At 43.2% G+C, this 19442-nt stretch overlaps 1 protein-coding gene across 5 annotated transcripts in view; it reads right to left on the bottom strand.

Moving 5' to 3' along the window:
* Positions 1-5112: 5112 nt before the first annotated feature.
* LOC138853411 (FH1/FH2 domain-containing protein 3-like) overlaps positions 5113-19442 on the bottom strand; it is a 35455-nt gene continuing 21125 nt past the window's right edge. For all 5 annotated transcript variants that reach the window (XR_011392590.1, XR_011392589.1, XR_011392588.1 and 2 more), the window contains one exon: positions 5113-5555. The gene's annotated coding sequence lies outside the window, so the exon portion shown is untranslated. The remainder of the gene's footprint in view (positions 5556-19442) is intronic.

Raw genomic sequence — 19442 nt, 5'->3', positions numbered from 1 at the left:
TTCCCATTTTTATTTGTACCCTCTTATGCCATTCCTATTCTGTTAAGCACTGGGATAATACAGAAGACATGCTCACTTGCTGGGATACCTCAGGCAGAGTGAGTAAAGGTCTCACAATTTTCAGAAGTTTTTCAATGTGTCAGCCATATCCCACTGAGGCAGGGCGACCTAAAAAGAAAAACAAGTCTTTTTTTATATTTAGTGATGTATACAGGAGAAGGGGTTACTAGCCCCTTGCTACTGGCATTCCTCTTCAAGGGGGGCTCCTTGGCATGGTGAAGAGGCTCTTGGTCTGAGGAATTAGACCTGTTGGTCTCCTTCCTCAGACCAAACCTAATTACCCCCCAATCCCCCTTTTCCTATCCCATCCTCCCCTTTTTCCTTTCCTCCTCCCCCCATCCCTCCCTTATTCCCTTCCTCTTTTTGGCCTTTGGGATTCTTTCCACAGGCTTACTGGTTCCTAGGTAGGGGGAAGGGCACCGGGGTCAATCTCATTCCGTTGAGGTTCTTGCAGTGGTGTAGTTTGCTGTGGAATCTGGATCGCCTGGGGATATCCAATTCCCTCTCTGGTCTTCCGGGGGGTGGCTTTGGGTGTCTTTTGGGTGACGGGTGTATCTCTGGAGGCCGCCTTTCGGATTCCAGGGGTGGTGGCCAAAGGAGGTATGCTTTGTGGCAGATATCCGGCCGCCCTCTCTTTGGTCCACTGAGGTAGCTCGGCAGATGTGAGGTTGCTATCCTGGATTGCTGGTTTACTGGCATGAAGGGTAGGGTATGGCACGGGTTCCATGCCGCATCTGCACTACTTGCGGTGTTGAGGTCTTCTTGGGCGCGGAGAGTGATTTCCGGCCCTTTCATTCCTCCTAGGAACTATTCCCCGTTCCCCTTTTTTTCTTTTTTTTTTTCTTAAAAAGAAAGAAGTAACCTAGCATGCGGTCGATCGTGTTTCCAATTGGGCCACCATGCACGGGTTTAAATTTTCCCGTACCAAAACTCACCAAATTACTTTCACTAGACGCTCTGTCAGCTCCGATCATCCTTTGTACCTCTATGGCTCCTGTATCCCTGAATGTGATAGTCAGGTTTCTAGGCCTTCTCTTTGACCATAGGTTATCCTGGAAACCTCACGTTACCTCTCTGAAGGCAACTTGTCACAACCGGCTGAACCTTCTTAAAACCCTTGCTCATCTTTCATGGGGAGCTGATCGTCGAACTCTCCTTCGCCTACATTCAGCCCTCATTTTATCGAAACTTGATTATGGTGACCAGATCTGTTCAGTGGCCTCTCCTGCTACTCTCTCTAGCCTCAACCCCATTCATCACCAAGGATTATGTTTATCTTGGTGCTTTTTGCTCTTTCCCTGTTGAGAGCCTCTATGCAGAAGCAAATGTTCCATCCTTGTCTGTACGCTCTCACAATCTCCGCAATCCTTCAATTTATAGAATGGTCACCGATATTAGTAGACATTATTTGTTCACCGCCCCTGTTTGCTCCGTCCCTTCTCTCTTCGCCTACATTCGCTCTTGTCTTCCCTTCAGTTATCACCTTTATATGTTCATGTAGCATCTCACTTTTCCCTACCCCCCTGGGAAGGTCCAGCTGTTCGGGTCTGTTCTTTCTCACTCCCTTGCTCGAAACTGCCCAACTGCCTACGGTGGCTTCCCGCTCTCTTTTTCTTGACCACTTCCACTCTCATTCTCATGCCATCGCAGTGCACACAGATGGCTCTAAGTCTTCTGACGGCGTCGGATTCGCAGCAGTGTTTCCGGACAGCGTCATGCGAGGGCATTTACTATCTTCGGCTAGCATTTTTACTGCTGAATTGTATGCCATTCTTGCAGCACTTATTCGTATTGCATCTATGCCTGTGTCATCATTTGTGGTTGTCTCAGACTCCCTTAGTGCTCTACAGCCTATACGGAAATTTGATACACCTCACCCCCTAGTTCTCCGTATCCAACTTTGGCTATGCCGTATCTCTACCAAGCATAAAGATATTGTTTTTTTGTTGGGTCCCTGGTCATGTTGATGTACAGGGCAATGAACAGGCAGACACTGCTGTGCGATCAGCAGTACATGACCTACCAATTTCATATAGAGGTGTTCAGTTTCCAGACTATTTTACTGTAATAGCTACCCACCTTCACACCCATTGGCAACAACGTTGGTTAACTCTGCTCGGTAACAAACTTCATTCTATTAAACCGAGCATAGGTTACTGGCCATCTTCTTGTCATCAGCGTCGAGGTTGGGAGACTACTTTCTCCCGCCTTCGCGTTGGCCACACTTACTCATGGGTATCTCATGGAGAGGCACCCTGTTCCTCTCTGTGAGCAGTGTCAAGTTCCAGTATCAATTAGCCACATTCTGTTAGACTGCCCTCTCTATCAACGAGCACGCAGAATTTACCTCCAACGTCGTCTCCGCTCTACTACTCTCTCTTTACCTTCCCTTCTTGCTGATGGACCCTCCTTTAATCCTGACTCTCTCATTGACTTCTTGACAATGACTGATTTACTCCACAAACTCTGATAATGATACCTTTTGCACTCCCCTCAGCCCTTTCTACCTCAATCTCTTGCTGCCCTCTACCCTTTCACCATGCACTGCCCCGCTGTTCTTCGTAACCTATTATTTGTCCATCTCCCTTTTGCCACCTGATACCCTCGCTTCCTTCCTGCCCTGCAGCACTGTATAGCCCTTGTGGTTTAGCGCTTCTTTTTTATTATAATAATGCTATTGGCATTTTAGTAGCCTCTTATGGCACGCATGACTTTCAGAGGAAAAATTCTTTTCTTATGCTTAGATGATGGCACAACAGTGTGGTACAGTTGTCTTAGGCATGGAACAATGATGTATAAAGCCAGGATTACCTATACATTTATCATTTACAAGTCATAGTAATGGTATAGACATGTACAATATAGTACAGTACAGTGGTTCCTTGGGATACAAAATTAATTCCAGAAGGCTGTTCGAGTGCCGATACTGAACAAATTTGTTCTCATAAGGAATAATGTAAATTAGACCCCCAAAAATACACTTACAAAAGCACTTGCATAAATACACTTGCATAATTGTTCGAGTTTTGAGCTGTTTGTATCCCGAAGTACCACTGTATGATGTTTGTATCCCGAAGTACCACTGTATAATGTTTGTATCCCGAAGTACCACTGTATAATGTTTGTATCCCGAAGTACCACTGTATAATGTTTGTATCCCGAAGTACCACTGTATGATGTTTGTATCCCGAAGTACCACTGTATGATGTTTGTATCCCGAAGTACCACTGTATGATGTTTGTATCCCGAAGTACCACTGTATGATGTTTGTATCCCGAAGTACCACTGTATGATGTTTGTATCCCGAAGTACCACTGTATAATGTTTGTATCCCAAAGTTCCACTGTATGATGTTTGTATCCCGAAGTACCACTGTATAATGTTTGTATCCCAAAGTTGTATAATGTTTGTATCCCGAAGTACCACTGTATAATGTTTGTATCCCGAAGTACCACTGTATAATGTTTGTATCCCGAGGTACCACTGTAGTACCTTATTTTGGTTAGTGTGGATCTAGTGGGCCCAGAGATTTTAACCCTTTGACTGTCGCAACCCCCAATCCTGAGGTGTCTCCTGGTGTCGCAAAATTTAAAAAAAAAAATTATTTTTTCTTATGAAATGATAGAGAATCTTTTCCCGATTGTAATGACACCCAAAAAAAACGAAATTTGATGGAAAACTGACAGAATTATGCTCTCGCGAAGTTAGCGACCTCAGCGATGTTTACAAATCGGCGATTTCACCAACTTTGAGCTCTATTTTCAGCTAATTCCATTGTCCCAGTCCCCCAAACTCATAGCTATTTCTTTAGAACTCCATTTTTTCTATCGATTGAGTACAAGAAACTGCCCATTTACCGATTTAAACTACCTAATAATGTGGTCAGAAATTTGGAATTTGGCCAATTTCACGAAAAATAAAAAATATGACAATTTCAAAATAAGGTCCAGAATGAACAATGCAGACATTCCTGGCTCTAAAATAACATTTTCTTTGTTCATCAGTCACATCTCCAGTCCCCTCTGATATTACTCTTGCTTTCTATTTTGAATTTTTATTCAAACAAAAAATAGAAGACTTACTATTATGCAGACTACTGCAATACTTGTATAAATAACATCAACCCATTCGTGACTGCATATTAGAATGGCTAATTGGACATTTATTGGACAATGGCATCATTTGTTTACTTTTGAACATTGGCAAAAATCAAACATTTCCCCTACTTTGAGCTCCATTTCTAGGTTCTTTTTATAGTAAAATCAATCAAAATCACCTCTATTTCTCTAATATGTTTTCCATTCTATCAAATGAGACCAAGAAAATGAGAATACAACCATAAATACTATACGAAAATAGACCACAAAGTTGGCATTTTAATTAAAAAAAACGGTCGGAGTTTTTTTGTTCTCATTATGCACTGCGTGCTCCAGGATTTTTTTTATATGGTGCACACTGACCACACAGACCCATTCTCTCACATGTGGGCCTACCAGCTTTCTCCTGCTTGATTTGAAGCCGCTAGAATTTATGAGTATATATACGTCAAACACGGTACCTCGTAAGACGTACATATACGGCCACGACAGTCAAAGGGTTAATATCAATATTATATAATATTAATTATGAGGTGTGTATATAACAGTGGTGTTAATATGTCAGGGAGATTACAACACCCAAAACATTTATTATAAAACTACAATAATCATCATCACAAACTGCAGAGAGAATCCCATGACAAACTTCCATACATTCAAAGGACAAAGTAAAGCAATATGGAAAAATAGACACAAAGTATAATGTGATCCTTTATTGACTATGTTTAACACACACACAGTGGCTTTATCAAGGTGGGTTTGTGACACAGTGGCTTTATCAAGATGTGCTTGTGACCCTGTGGCTTTATCAAGATGTGTTTGTGACACTGACTTTATCAAGATGTGTTTGTGACACTGTGGCTTTATCAAGATGTGTTTGTGACACTGACTTTATCAAGATGTGTTTGTGACACTGTGGCTTTATCAAGATGTGTTGACTTTATCAAGATGACACTGTGGCTTTATCAAGATGTGTTTGTGACACTGGCTTTATCAAGATGGGTTTGTGACTCTGTGGCTTTATCAAGATGTGTTTGTGACACTGTGGCTTTATTAAGATGTGTTTGTGACTTGATAAAGTCCACTGTGTGGGTGAAACAGAGTTGATAAAGGATTGCATTACTCTGCATTTCTATTTCTCCATCATGTTGGTGTTTTATACTATTTATCTCAATCTTAGAGCAATATATAATTATCCCTACATGTAACATCACCTCTAAGATCACAATTTTTTTGTACCCGAGCCAATAAGCAATTGTGTGTGTCATCTTGTATTATTTGTGATGTTGAGACAAACACTAACAATACAAGATTTTTCACAAAGTTCCATGTAGTGGATGTGAAGAGATATTAGTTTTTATTTAACACATCGGCCGCTTCCCACCGAGGCCACGTCGCCTGAAAATAGAAGAAACACTTTCATCATCACTCATTCCATCACTGTCTTGCCTGAGACATGACAACACTAAAGTTCAAAAAGATATATCTGGAAGAAACTGCAAGAAACTAAAGTAAATGCATTATTGAGCATAAATATGCATCTTAAACCAATGTTTGTCCAACACAAGAATTACCACAACCATGCAATGAAATTCTTAACTCAAAATTGATAATAAAAATGGAAAATTATTATAATCAAAAGTGTTAATGAGGGTTGAAAAATACAGAAATATATAGTATGAAAGAATTGTGACAAGACAAGCACAAAGAACCAAGACTACTTACAACTGGAAAAAACTTTAATACGGATATTGAAGCATCTTGATGCTGGTGAGGGACTTTTATCTGTACTCCCTGGTCGTGTTGACGTACAGGGCAATGAACAGGCAGACACTGCTGCGCGGTCAGCAGTACATGACCTACCAGTTTCATATAGAGGTATTCTATTTATGGACTATTTTGCTGCAATAGCTACCCACCTTCACACCTGTTGGCAACAACGTTGGTCTACTATGCTCAGTAACAAACTTCAATCTATTAAACCGAGTATAAGTTACTGGCCGTCTTGTCACCAGTGTCGAGGTTGGGAGACAACTCTCTCCCGTCTTCGCATTGGCCATACTCGTCTTATTCATGGATCTCTCATGGAGAGGCGCCCTGCTCCTCTCTGTGAGAATTGTCAGGTTCCATTATCAGTCAGCCACATTCTGCTAGACTGCCCACTTTATCAACGAGCACGCAGAATTTACCTCCGTCGTCGTCTTCGCTCCACTGCTCTCTCTTTACCTTCCCTTCTTGCTGATGGACCCACCTTTCATCCGGACTCTCTCATTGACTTTTTGACAACGACTGACTGACTTCACAAACTCTGATACCTTCAGCCCTTTCTACCTCAATCTCTTGCTACCCTCTACCCCCACACTATCCCCTGCCCCTCTGTTTTCTGTAACCTACTGATCATCCGTCCCCCTTCTGCCGCCCAATACCCTCGCTTCCTTCCCTACCCTGCAGCGCTGTATAGCCCTTGTGGCTTAGCACTTCTTTTTGATTATAATAATTTGATCTGTACTTCTACCCTAGCTTCCCTTCAGGTGCTGTACAATCCCTACAGGTTTAGTGCTCACCCCCATAATTTTTTATTAACACACTGGCTGTCTCTCACCAAGGTAGGGCGGCCCAAAACAAACTTTCATAATCATTCACTCCATCACTGTCTTGCCAGAGGCGTGCTTACGCTACAGTTATAAAACTCCTTCAGAGTGCACTTCCCATCTCCAGGAATCAAGTCCAGCTTGTTGGTTTCCCTGAATCCCTTCATAATTGTTACCTTGCTTACACTCCAACAGCATGTCAAGTCCTAAAAACCATTTGCTCCTAACACGCTCATGCATGCTTGCTGGACATCCAAGCCCCTCGCACGCAAAACCTCGTTTACCCTCTCCCTCCAACCTTTCCTAATCTCTTTCCTACATACTCTAACCTGAGCCTCACTATCCTCGTAAAAGCTCTTCACTGCACAATACAAATACGTAATATAAATATTGAAACAGATACACTACCAGTAACTACCATTACCACCATTATCTACTACCATCACTACCTAACATGTTAATGTGCCTCAAGATTTACCCTAGCATGGGCCAGTAGGCCTACTGCCATATTTCTCTAATATTTATATGTTTCTCCAGCCTATAAACTGTGGGCACGAGCCTATAAACTGTGGGAACACTTGAAGTTCCTAAACCTGTACTCCCTAGAATGTAGGAGGGAGAGATACATGATTATATACACCTGGAAAATCCTAGAGGGACTAGTACCAAACTTGCACATGAAAATCACTCCCTATGAAGGCAATAGACTCGGCAGACAGTGCAACATCCCCCCAATGACAAGCAGGGGTGTCACTAGCACTATAAGAGAGAACACAGTAAGTGTCAGGGGCCCAAGACTGTTCAACTACATCCCAGCATACATCAGGGGGATTGCCAATAGACCCCTGGCTGTCTTCAAGCAGGCACTGGACAGGCACCTAAAGTCAGTACCTGACCAGCCGGGCTGTGGTTCGTACGTTGGATTGCGTGTGGCCAGCAGTAGCAGCCTGGTTGATCAGGCCCGATCCACCATGAGGCCTGGTCACAGACCGGGTCATGGGGCGTTGACCCCCAGAACACACTCCAGGTATACCAGATACGATCCATCACAAATTCTGATACAAGATTGTCTTAATAAAGTTAGTTACTGTCTGTGTGTCTACAACTACAGATCCCCTCAAGGAAGGTTCCTTGATGCTGGTGAGGGGCTCTTGATCTAGGGAATTGGATTTGACCTCTAGTTCCCTGAATTAAGCCTGAATACCTTCCACAACCCCCACAGGCGCTGTATAGTCCTACAGGTTTAGCGCTTCCCCGTGATTATAATAGTACTACAGATGGCACCTATAACATTGCACTTTGGTGCCATCTTGTATAAGGAAAATAGTGCTTGGAGTCATTAAGTCACTACACTGCATTTGGGGTGCCATCTAGTGCAGGGAGACAGCCCTGTGTGACCCAGGTGGGTTTAGCACTTAGTTTTGCTAATGGCACTAAAAGTTAATGAAAAATGGCACTAGGCTGCCATCTATTGAAGAGAGATTAAACTAAATTAGTTAATTTTTTTGCACAATAGATGGCACTAAAAATTACTAATGAAAATAGCAGTTGGATGCCATCTATTGTTGGAATTGTTTACTAAATCTAGTTCAGTTTTTGATTAATAGATGGCACTGTAAGTTATTGAAAATGGGAAGATAAACTAGAGACTAAACTAAATTTTTTTTTAGTTCACTTTTTGCTCAATAGATGGCGAAAAAAAAATTAGAAAATGGGATGATAAACTAGGGGAGACTAAACTAAATTTTTTTTAGTTCACTTTTTGCTCAATAGATGGCGAAAAAAAAATTAGAAAATGGGATGATAAACTAGGGGAGACTAAACTAAATTTTTTTTAGTTCACTTTTTGCTCAATAGATGGCGAAAAAAAAATTAGAAAATGGGATGATAAACTAGGGAAGACTAAACTAAATATTTTTAGTTCATTTTTTGCTCAACAGATGGCGCTGAAAATTAATAATGGAAATGGCACTTTGACGCCATCTATTGTAAGAATTATGAACTAAATTTTTAGTTCATTTTTTGCATAATAGATGGCACTGAAAATTACTAATGAAAATGGCACTTGGATGCCATCTAGTGAGAGAATTATGAACTAAAAATATTTTGTTTAGTCTCCCCTAATTAATCCTCCCATTTTCAATTTTTTTTTTTGCCATCTATTGAGCAAAAAGTGAACTAAAAAATATTTAGTTCAATTTCCCCTAATTTATCCTCCCATTTTCATTAACTTAGTGCCATCTATTATGCAAAAAATGAACTAAAGATTGAGTTCATAATTCCAACAATAGATGGCATCCAAGTGCCCTTCTCATCTTCAGTGCCATCTAGTGTGCAAAAAATGAACTAAAAATATTTAGTCTCTCCTCCCATTTTCATTAACTTATAATAAAAAAAAGAAGCGCTAAGCCATCATTAACTTATAGTACCATCTATTATGCAAAAAATGAACTAATTTAACCTTTAAACTGTCCAAACGTAGATCTACGTTTTTTCAACATTTCACTGTAAAAAAAGTAGATCTTTTTTTACATTTGAAAATGTGTAAAAAAAAAAAACTTTGATCTACTTTTTTTTATATTGGAAAATATGTAAAAAAATGTAGATCTACTTTTGGAGCACTACGCATGTGAACATGGATCTGTTTGGACAGTTTAAGGGTTAATATGTAATTCCAACATTATTATAATCAAAAAGAAGCGCTAAGCCACAAGGGCTATACAGCTATTCCAACAATAGATGGCATCAGTGTCATTTTTATAAATTTTTAGTGCCATCTATTATGCAAAAAATTAACTAATTTATTCTCCCTACAGTAGATGGCAGCCTGGTGCCATTTTCATTAACTTTTACTTTTTCTGTTACCAAGGGTGAAGCACAAAACCCACAGAGGTCATAGTGTGCCTGGGAAATGGGAGGCAATTATATTATAATCAAAAAGAAGCGCTAAGCCACAAGGGCTATACAGCGCTGGTTATAATCATAACTAAGAGCTAAATCCACAAGGGTCAATGAGAGGCAGGCCAATTCAATCCAAGAGAGGATTATTACAATTAAGGGGGAGCGCTAAACTCATAGAATTATACAGCGCATGTAGGGGGGAGGACTGAAGGTATTCAGGCTCAATTCAGGGAACTGGAGCACAGATCCAATTCCCTAGATCAAGAGCCCCTCACCAGCATCAAGGAACCTTCCTTGAGAGGATCTAAGAGAGGAAAAAGTCCAATTCCTTGCATCAAGTGCCCAACACTAGCATCAACTTCAGTAGACGCAGGAAAGTGGTCAAGAAAGAGACACAAGCAAATGTGAATATCTAGAAAATATTTGTGTTCTGGGACTATGATTCTAACAAACACAGGTTTGAGAACAACACATACTGGCAAGAAAGGTGATGACATGACAGTGAGGTAAGAGACAGCATCAGGTAACCTATGAAGTCAAGTGACAACCACATAATGTAGTGGACAGGTCTAAGGTTGTGTTTGATATAAGGACACAAGTGCAACTAATGCAACATTTTATTGTAGCAACAATTCACTCTGCAGGAACTTTGTTAAGACATTACAAACAAGGACACAGAGTATATATAGGTATAGTGTGAGGTGCAAAGCATAATACAATCATTGTAGGTAATAGCAGTAGTATTTGTGGTAGTAATAGTACAACTACTACCACCACCTACAATGATTATATTATGCTTTGCACCTCACGATGTACCTATATATATTCTCTGTGTCCATGTATTGTTTGTAATGGGTTTGACAAAGCTCCTGGAGAGCAAAATGTTGCCACAATAAAATGTCACATTAGTTGCACTTTGTGTCCATTTATCTAACATACTGTCGATAATTCTACCATCAATATTACATCTAAAGTTGTGTCCTGTGATGACTTTCAATGTCAAAAATGCCTGGAAGCCTCATTAATTATTCACTAAAATTGAATAAAAAAAAGCTGGAAATTATATGGTGGTTGTGGGGATTATCTCCCCCTGGGCTTGGTCACAGACCAGGCCTCCTAGGCTCCCCCTGGGCTTGGTTACAGACCAGGCCTCCTAGGCTCCCCCTGGGCTCAGTCACAGACCAGGCCTCCTAGGCTCCCCCTAGGCTCGGTCACAGACCAGGCCTCCTAGGCTCCCCCTGGGCTCGGTCACAGACCAGGCCTCCTAGGCTCCCCCTGGGCTCAGTCACAGACCAGGCCTCCTAGGCTCCCCCTGGGCTCGGTCACAGACCAGGCCTCCTAGGCTCCCCCTGGGCTCGGTCACAGACCAGGCCTCCTAGGCTCCCCCTGGGCTCGGTCACAGACCAGGCCTCCTAGGCTCCCCCTAGGCTCGGTCACAGACCAGGCCTCCTAGGCTCCCCCTGGGCTCGGTCACAGACCAGGCCTCCTAGGCTCCCCCTGGGCTTGGTTACAGACCAGGCCTCCTAGGCTCCCCCTGGGCTCAGTCACAGACCAGGCCTCCTAGGCTCCCCCTGGGCTCAGTCACAGACCAGGCCTCCTAGGCTCCCCCTGGGCTCGGTCACAGACCAGGCCTCCTAGGCTCCCCCTGGGCTCAGTCACAGACCAGGCCTCCTAGGCTCCCTCTGGGCTCGGTCACAGACCAGGCCTCCTAGGCTCCCCCTGGGCTCGGTCACAGACCAGGCCTCCTAGGCTCCCCCTGGGCTCGGTCACAGACCAGGCCTCCTAGGCTCCCCCTGGGCTCGGTCACAGACCAGGCCTCCTAGGCTCCCCCTGGGCTTGGCCTCTTAGGTAGGAAAGGAAATATTACAGGATTAAGAACTATGTATTACAAAACATAATTTTTCAGCAGTTTTCAATTTAGTTATTGTTTGGTGCTTTTTCTGCTTCTTTGCACAACAGTTGTGTCAGGGAAGAGTTACCGGTGTCATGTTTTAAGTATTATATGTATTTTATATTTATTTTACTTTTGTATGTGATTTTTTTATGCCTAGCTGTACTGAGCACTTAATATATTATAGTGTAAACATGGGCATTTTGGACCCTTTCCACCCTTTTCCACTCGCCAACAACTATCAGTTATCAGTGAGGGTCAGGAACATAACAGCTATGAAAACAGGGACCTCCTGTAATAATAATATTGTCAAACTAAGCATTAAACCTGGACCAAGGAAAGTAAAGATGTGTGTGTGTGTGCATAGTGAATAAAAGTCGAGGTTTGTAACATTTATACTGAAAAGATGTCTACCCAGAGATGTCGAGCTTAAATTCAGTGGCGGCTCGTGCGAGGGTGCTGTGGAACTGCAGCACCCGCTATTTTCACTCAGTATTATTGCTAACATTATGTCTTTTTTTTTTTTCCTTTAAATCTTTCTTTATACTTGTACATTATATAATCAAAGAGTTAAAGAAAATAGGGGGTGCTCCAGAACCCCCGCATGAGCCGCCTCTGCTTAAAATTCCTTTCCACGTCCACTGCTCAGTAACCTACACTGACACTACTGTCAGTGACACTAGTGTCAGTTATGTGTTTATTATTAACTTAGTTGATTCCTGAAGACCAGTCACTACACGCAGTGTTTACATATGCTGCTATGTATGTAACTGTATTTATTGTATGTTTACTAGAATAAACAGGCTGACTGACTTGACTTACTGACTTGGCTGACTTACTAATTGGACTGACTGACCTACTAAGTGACTGTACTGACTTGACTGACTGGCTCTATTGACTGACTTACTGATCAATCAATCAAGTTTATTCTCTATAAGGATTACAATGCGGGGTTTACAGATTCTGGATATTGTGTGGTTTACATGTTATAAAATACTAATTACAGAGGGGGCCACTAGGACACCTAGCATGGCTAGGCATTTCGGGCAGACTTGGATTAATTCTTAACTCTAAATTATTACAAATTATGGAGTAAGTTGGTATTAGGGCTAAGTGACTAAATTATAGTTCGTGAATTTAGCAATGTGAATGCTTTTGTTTTGGCACAATACATAGTTTCTATATTGGAGTATTACAGGCAAACTTATGACTAGTTAGGATTCATTATTTTAAGATTAAGATTCGTATCTCTGTGTTTATAGTGTGAACCACCAGGTGGTTTTCATGTAGTTAGTTGACGGGGTGTATTAGGGAGATAAGATGTTTTCTAACGGTAGTTTTGAAGGTGATGAATGTGTCTGCAGGTCTAGAGTTTTCAGGTAGGGTGTTCCAGATTTTAAGGACTTTGACATACACTGAATTTTTGTAAAGGTTTAGTCGGACACGGGGAATGTCATAGAGATGTTTGTGTCTGATGTTATGCCTGTGGGTTCTGTCACAACTATCAAGGGTTTTAGGTCAAGGTTAATATTGGAATTTAAGGTCCTGTAGATGTAGATTGCACAGTAGTAAGTGTGGATGTACTGACTGACCTACTAAGTGACTGTACTGACTTGACTGACTGGCTCTATTGACTGACTTACTGATCAATCAATCAAGTTTATTCTCTATAAGGATTACAATGCGGGGTTTACAGATTCTGGATATTGTGTGGTTTACATGTTATAAAATACTAATTACAGAGGGGGCCACTAGGACACCTAGCATGGCTAGGCATTTCGGGCAGACTTGGATTAATTCTTAACTCTAAATTATTACAAATTATGGAGTAAGTTGGTATTAGGGCTAAGTGACTAAATTATAGTTCGTGAATTTAGCAATGTGAATGCTTTTGTTTTGGCACAATACATAGTTTCTATATTGGAGTATTACAGGCAAACTTATGACTAGTTAGGATTCATTATTTTAAGATTAAGATTCGTATCTCTGTGTTTATAGTGTGAACCACCAGGTGGTTTTCATGTAGTTAGTTGACGGGGTGTATTAGGGAGATAAGATGTTTTCTAACGGTAGTTTTGAAGGTGATGAATGTGTCTGCAGGTCTAGAGTTTTCAGGTAGGGTGTTCCAGATTTTAAGGACTTTGACATACACTGAATTTTTGTAAAGGTTTAGTCGGACACGGGGAATGTCATAGAGATGTTTGTGTCTGATGTTATGCCTGTGGGTTCTGTCACAACTATCAAGGGTTTTAGGTCAAGGTTAATATTGGAATTTAAGGTCCTGTAGATGTAGATTGCACAGTAGTAAGTGTGGATGTTCTGAACAGGGAGTAAGTTTAGATCTATGAAGAGTGGGGGTGTGTGTTGCCAGGGATGGGACTGACTGACTGACTATAGTGACTTGACTTACTGACTTGACTAACTATAGTTAGTGAATACCGACCGACTAATTATTATTATTATAATCAAAAAGAAGCGCTAAGCCACAAGGGCTATACAGCGCTGCAGGGTAGGGAAGGAAGCAAGGGAATTGGATGGCAGAAGGGAGGGGGGATGATCAGCAGGTTACAGAAAACAGCGGGGCAGGGGATAGTACGGGGGTAGAGGGTAGCAAGAGATACAAGTAGAAAGGGCTGAAAGTATCAGAATTTGTGAAGTCAGTCAGTCGTTGTCAAAAAGTCAATGAGAGAGTCCGGATGAAAGGTGGGTCCATCAGCGAGAAGGGAAGGTAAAGAGAGAGCAGCGGGGCGAAGACGACGACAGAGGTAAATTCTGCGTGCTCGTTGATAAAGTGGGCAGTCCAACAGAATGTGGCTGACTGATAATGGAGCTTGGCAATTCTCACAGAGAGGAGCAAGACGCCTCTCCATGAGATATCCATGAGTAAGACGAGTATGGCCAATGCGAAGACGGGAGAGAGTAGTCTCCCAACCTCGACACTGGTGATAAGAAGACGGCCAGTAACCTATACTCGGTTTAATAGACTGAAGTTTGTTGCCGAGCATAGTAGACCAACGTTGTTGCCAACGGGTGTGAAGGTGGGAAGATATTACAGCAAAATAGTCCGTACATGGAATACCTCTATAAGAAACTGGTAGGTCATGTACTGCTGACCGCGCAGCAGTGTCTGCCTGTTCATTGCCCTGTACGTCAACATGACCAGGGACCCAACAAAAAACAATATCTTTATGCTTAGTAAAGATGCGGCGTAGCCAAAGTTGGATACGGAGGACTAAGGGGTGAGGTGTATCAAATTTTTGTATAGCCTGTAAAGCACTAAGGGAGTCTGAGACAACCACAAATGATGACACAGGCATAGATGCAATACGGATAAGTGCTGTAAGGATGGCATATAATTCAGCAGTAAAAATACTAGCTGAAGATAGTAAATGCCCTTGTACGACGCTGTCCGGAAACACTGCTGCGAATCCTACGCCGTCAGAAGACTTAGAGCCATCTGTGTACACAGCAATGGCATGAGAATGAGAGTGAAAGTGGTCAAGAAAAAGAGAGCGGGAAGCGACCGTAGACAGTTGGGCTTTCGAGCAAGGGAGGGAGAAAGAACAGACTCGAACAGCTGGAACTTCCCAGGGGGGTAGGGAAAAGTGAGATGCTACATGTACATAGAAAGGTGGTAGTTGAAGAGAAGACAAGAGCGAATGGAGGCGAAGAGAGAAGGGACGGAGTAAGCAGGGGCGGCGAACAAATAAAGAATGTCTACTAATATCAGTGACCATTCTATAAATGGAAGGATTGCGGAGATCATGAGAGCGTACATAGTAGCGCAGGCAATGGGCATCACGGCGATCGGATAAGGATGGAACGTTCGCTTCTGCATAGAGGCTTTCGACAGGGGAAGAGCGAAAAGCACCAAGGCATAAACGTAATCCTTGGTGATGAATGGGGTTAAGGCTAGAGAGAGTAGCAGGAGATGCCGCTGAATAGATCTGGTCACCATAATCAAGTTTCGATAAAATAAGGGTGGAATGTAGGTGAAGGAGGGTTCGACGATCAGCTCCCCACGAAAGATGAGCAAGGGTTTTAAGAAGGTTCAGCCGGCTGTGACAAGTTGCCTTCAGAGAGGTAATGTGAGGTTTCCAGGATAACCTACGATCAAAGAGGAGGCCCAGAAACTTGACTGTATCACGTTCAGGGATACGTGAGCCATAGAGGTACAAAGGATGATCAGAGATGACAGAGCGTCTAGTGAAAGTGATTTGGTGGGTTTTAGTGCTGGAAAATTTAAACCCATGTGTGGTGGCCCAATTGGAAACACGGTCGACTGCATGCTGGAGAGAAACTGTAAGGAGGTGACAGTCAGCGCCTGCACAGGCAATAGCGAAGTCATCAACATAGAGTGATGACCAAATATTTGATGGAAGACTAGAGGCCAAATCATTAATAGCAAGGAGAAAAAGTGTTGTGCTCAGAACACATCCCTGGGGGACACCTTCAGCTTGGACAAAGTCCGGGGAGAGCACATTATTAACCCGAACACGGAAATGCCTGTCAGTTAAAAAGTTCTTAAGGAAGGATGGTAGATTGCCTCGAAGGCCTAAGGAGTGGGCTTGGGCTAAAATATTATACCTCCAAGTTGTGTCATATGCCTTCTCAAGGTCAAAAAATATGGCAATAACTGAGTGGTTATTCGCAAAGGCATTACGAACATACGTATCCAAGCGCAGTAAGGGGTCTATGGTAGAACGTCCCTTACGAAAGCCATATTGACGAGTGGAGAGACTGTTGTGTGTCTCTAAATACCACACTAAACGTCTATTTACTAGACGTTCCATTACTTTGCAAACTGCACTGGTAAGAGCAATGGGACGATAGTGGGAGGTTTCATGTCCCGTAGTGCCTGGTTTGCGGAAAGGGAGAACAATGGCGGATTTCCACAGCTGTGGAAGAACTCCTTGTGACCAAATAAGATTGTAAAGGCGTAATAGGACTGCAAGGGCTGACTGATGTAAATGTTGTAGCATACGAATATGAATGTCGTCGGGCCCAGCTGCCGATGATCGACAAGCTGAGAGTGTTGCCTCCAGTTCTTGAAGTGTAAAAGGCACATTATACTGTTCTTCTCTGAGAGAAGAAAAGTCCAAGGGTGCTAACTCTCTGGCAGACTTTGAGGAAAGAAATGAGGGGCATAGATGGAGTCCCTGAGAAATACGGACCAGATGATTGCCAATTTCATTGGCAACATCTAGTGGGTTTGCTATATCAACACCGGCAACCCGCAGAACAGGAGCCGGGTCAGGAGAATATTTACCACTCAGTTTTCGTACTTTTTTCCAGACTGCACTCATAGAGGAAGCAGAGGTGATGGTGGAGACATAATCTCGCCAGCAAGTGCGTTTAGCGTCACGGATGACACGGCGAGCGATCGCACGCTTCTGTTTAAAATCAAGGAGTCGCTCTGTGGTTCTATTGTACCGGTACCTGCCCCATGCAGCGCGTTTCAAACGTACTGCACGAGCACAAGCAGGAGACCACCAAGGCACGCATTTCTGAGAATGCCTGCCCGAAGTTTGGGGTACAGAATGAGAAGCTGCGGTGAAAACGGAGGACGAGAAGAGGTGTAAAAGCTCATCGATGGAGGACGAAGAAGGAACCTCTTTAAAAACAGTCAGGTGTGAGTAAAGGTTCCAATTTGCCCGATTAAATTGCCAGCGTGGGGTGCGAAGAGGTGGCGAATATGAAGGGGAAGTAAGAATGATTGGGAAATGATCACTGTCATGTAAGTCCGGGAGAACAGACCAAGTAAAGTCTAATGCGGCGGAGGAAGAGCAAACTGAGAGATCGATGCAAGAGAGAGTATGAGTCCGAGGATCAAAATGGGTGTGAGTACCTGTATTTAAAACATGGAGGGGGTGGGTGGCAAGAAAAGCCTCTAACTGAATTCCACGGGAATCACAGTGAGACCCTCCCCAGAGGAAATGGTGGGCATTAAAATCACCAAGTAACAGAATCGGTGGCGGTAATGACGAAACAAGGAAGGCAAAATCCGGAATAGATAATGCCCGAGAAGGAGAGAGATATAAAGAACAGAGCGTATACCACCTATGTAAGTGGATACGGGCTGCTGTGTAATGCAGCTAAGTATGAATAAATAGCTGATGGTACGGAATATCAGTGCGGAGAAGAAGGGCACTTTCATTAAAGGTCCCATCAGGAAAAGGATCTGAAGAATACAATAAATTATAGCCTGAGATGTGAGAAATAACAGCAGAGTGTAATTTTGGTTCCTGTAAGCAAACACCAACAGGGGCAAACTGGGAGAGTAACATCTGAAGCTCACCCCGATTACCCCTGAGGCCGCGTATATTCCACTGTAAAAAGGCCATGATTGGCAATGATAAAGATACTTGAAATCCGCAGGTAAGGGTTCCTACGGACTAGAAGGGTTAGAAAAGTCCACATGCGGAGGCAGTGGAAAATGTTCAAGCAGCGAAGGAACGGTGCGCTGTGAAGAAAGGAGTTGCGCAGATGGAGCAGAGGAGAGAGAAAGAGCGGAAGGTGGATCAGTGTCCATTGATGGTTTGGTCTCTGCAATATATTCAGAGATTGCTTCAAGTGTTTTGGAATTCAGAGATGTCGTATGGGAGACAATATTGGGAATGGTAGGGGGAGGATGAGTAAAGATTGGAACTGTATTGGACTGTACCAAGGTAGGGGGGGGCGAAAGGGTGGAGGGAACTGGAGAAGCGTGGCAGGGGACAGAAGAGACAGGAACCTGGGAGGTGGCAGAAGAGGGAGAAACTTGGGAGGGAACAGGGGAGGAAGGTACATTACGAGGAGGAGGGTGAACCTCTGCACTTGTAACTGAGCCAGTGAGAGGGGAAGAACTAGGGACAGAGACAGGGAGGGTAAAATGAGGAGGTGGAAGATGGGTAGGAGGTGTTACCGGACCTTTTTTTGACTTTTGAGAAGTAGAGGGACGATTGGGAAGAGGTGTCGTACGAGGTCTCGTCGATACTGAGGCTTGTAAGAGAGAACTCGAAGAAGCGAGATTAGACTGAGGCGTTGAAGTAGGGACGTCTGAGCCGAGGACAGCAAAAGGATTAGATACAGGAGTGATTATGGGAGAGGGAACCACAGAGGTGGGTGTAGAAGATGGGATACCAGAAGTGGGGGGACGTTTTGAAACACGGGAATAAGAAACACGTGGGAGTCTCCCTTGGAGGCGGAGATGAGAAACTGCCATGGCATAAGGGAGACCTTCTGTCTCTTTGAGGTAACGGATTTCCCGCTCGTTTAAATAGACCTGACAACGGCGAGAGTACGAAGGGTGAGCCTCATGACAGTTAAGGCAAGAGGGAGATCGATTGCAAGACGTATTAGAATGGTCATCGGCACCACAGACTGGGCATTCGGCAATAGATCTGCAATATTTCGCTGGATGGCCAAATCGCCAGCAATTTCTACACTGTTGTGGTGTAGGGATCACCTTTCGAACTTGTAACCGATGTCCCGCTATATAAACGGAGGATGGGAGTTCTCGGCTGTCAAAAGTTAAACGAGCCACATTGCTAGGGTATCGTCTCCGCCCACGGGCAGGAAGAACGTAAGTGTCTACCTTGAGGATTGGGAGATCTTGGAGTTCCAGCTGTTCTAGAATATCGGTGCCACATGTCTGGAAATTTTGTTGAACTATGGTATGGGGCAGAATAACGGTACCACTACAAGAATTGAGGGAATGATGTTTTTCAAGGGTGACAGGAACAGTATCTATATGGGAAAGACGAGAGAGCTCACGAGCCTGGGTAGCATTCTGTACGGTAATGATGCGCGTACCGCTCTTAAGAGCATGAAAAGAAATATCTTTACCAACATGGCGTAGGAGTGCCTTGCCAATACTATGGTCAGAAAGATAGGCAGTAGAGGAAGTTGGTCGTAAAGTGA

Source organism: Cherax quadricarinatus, chromosome 30 (genome assembly GCF_038502225.1).
Source record: "Cherax quadricarinatus isolate ZL_2023a chromosome 30, ASM3850222v1, whole genome shotgun sequence".
NCBI classification, from domain to species: domain Eukaryota; kingdom Metazoa; phylum Arthropoda; class Malacostraca; order Decapoda; family Parastacidae; genus Cherax; species Cherax quadricarinatus.
The sequence above is the reverse complement of the archived record's forward strand: the minus strand, read 5'-3'. Positions and strand labels throughout refer to the sequence as shown.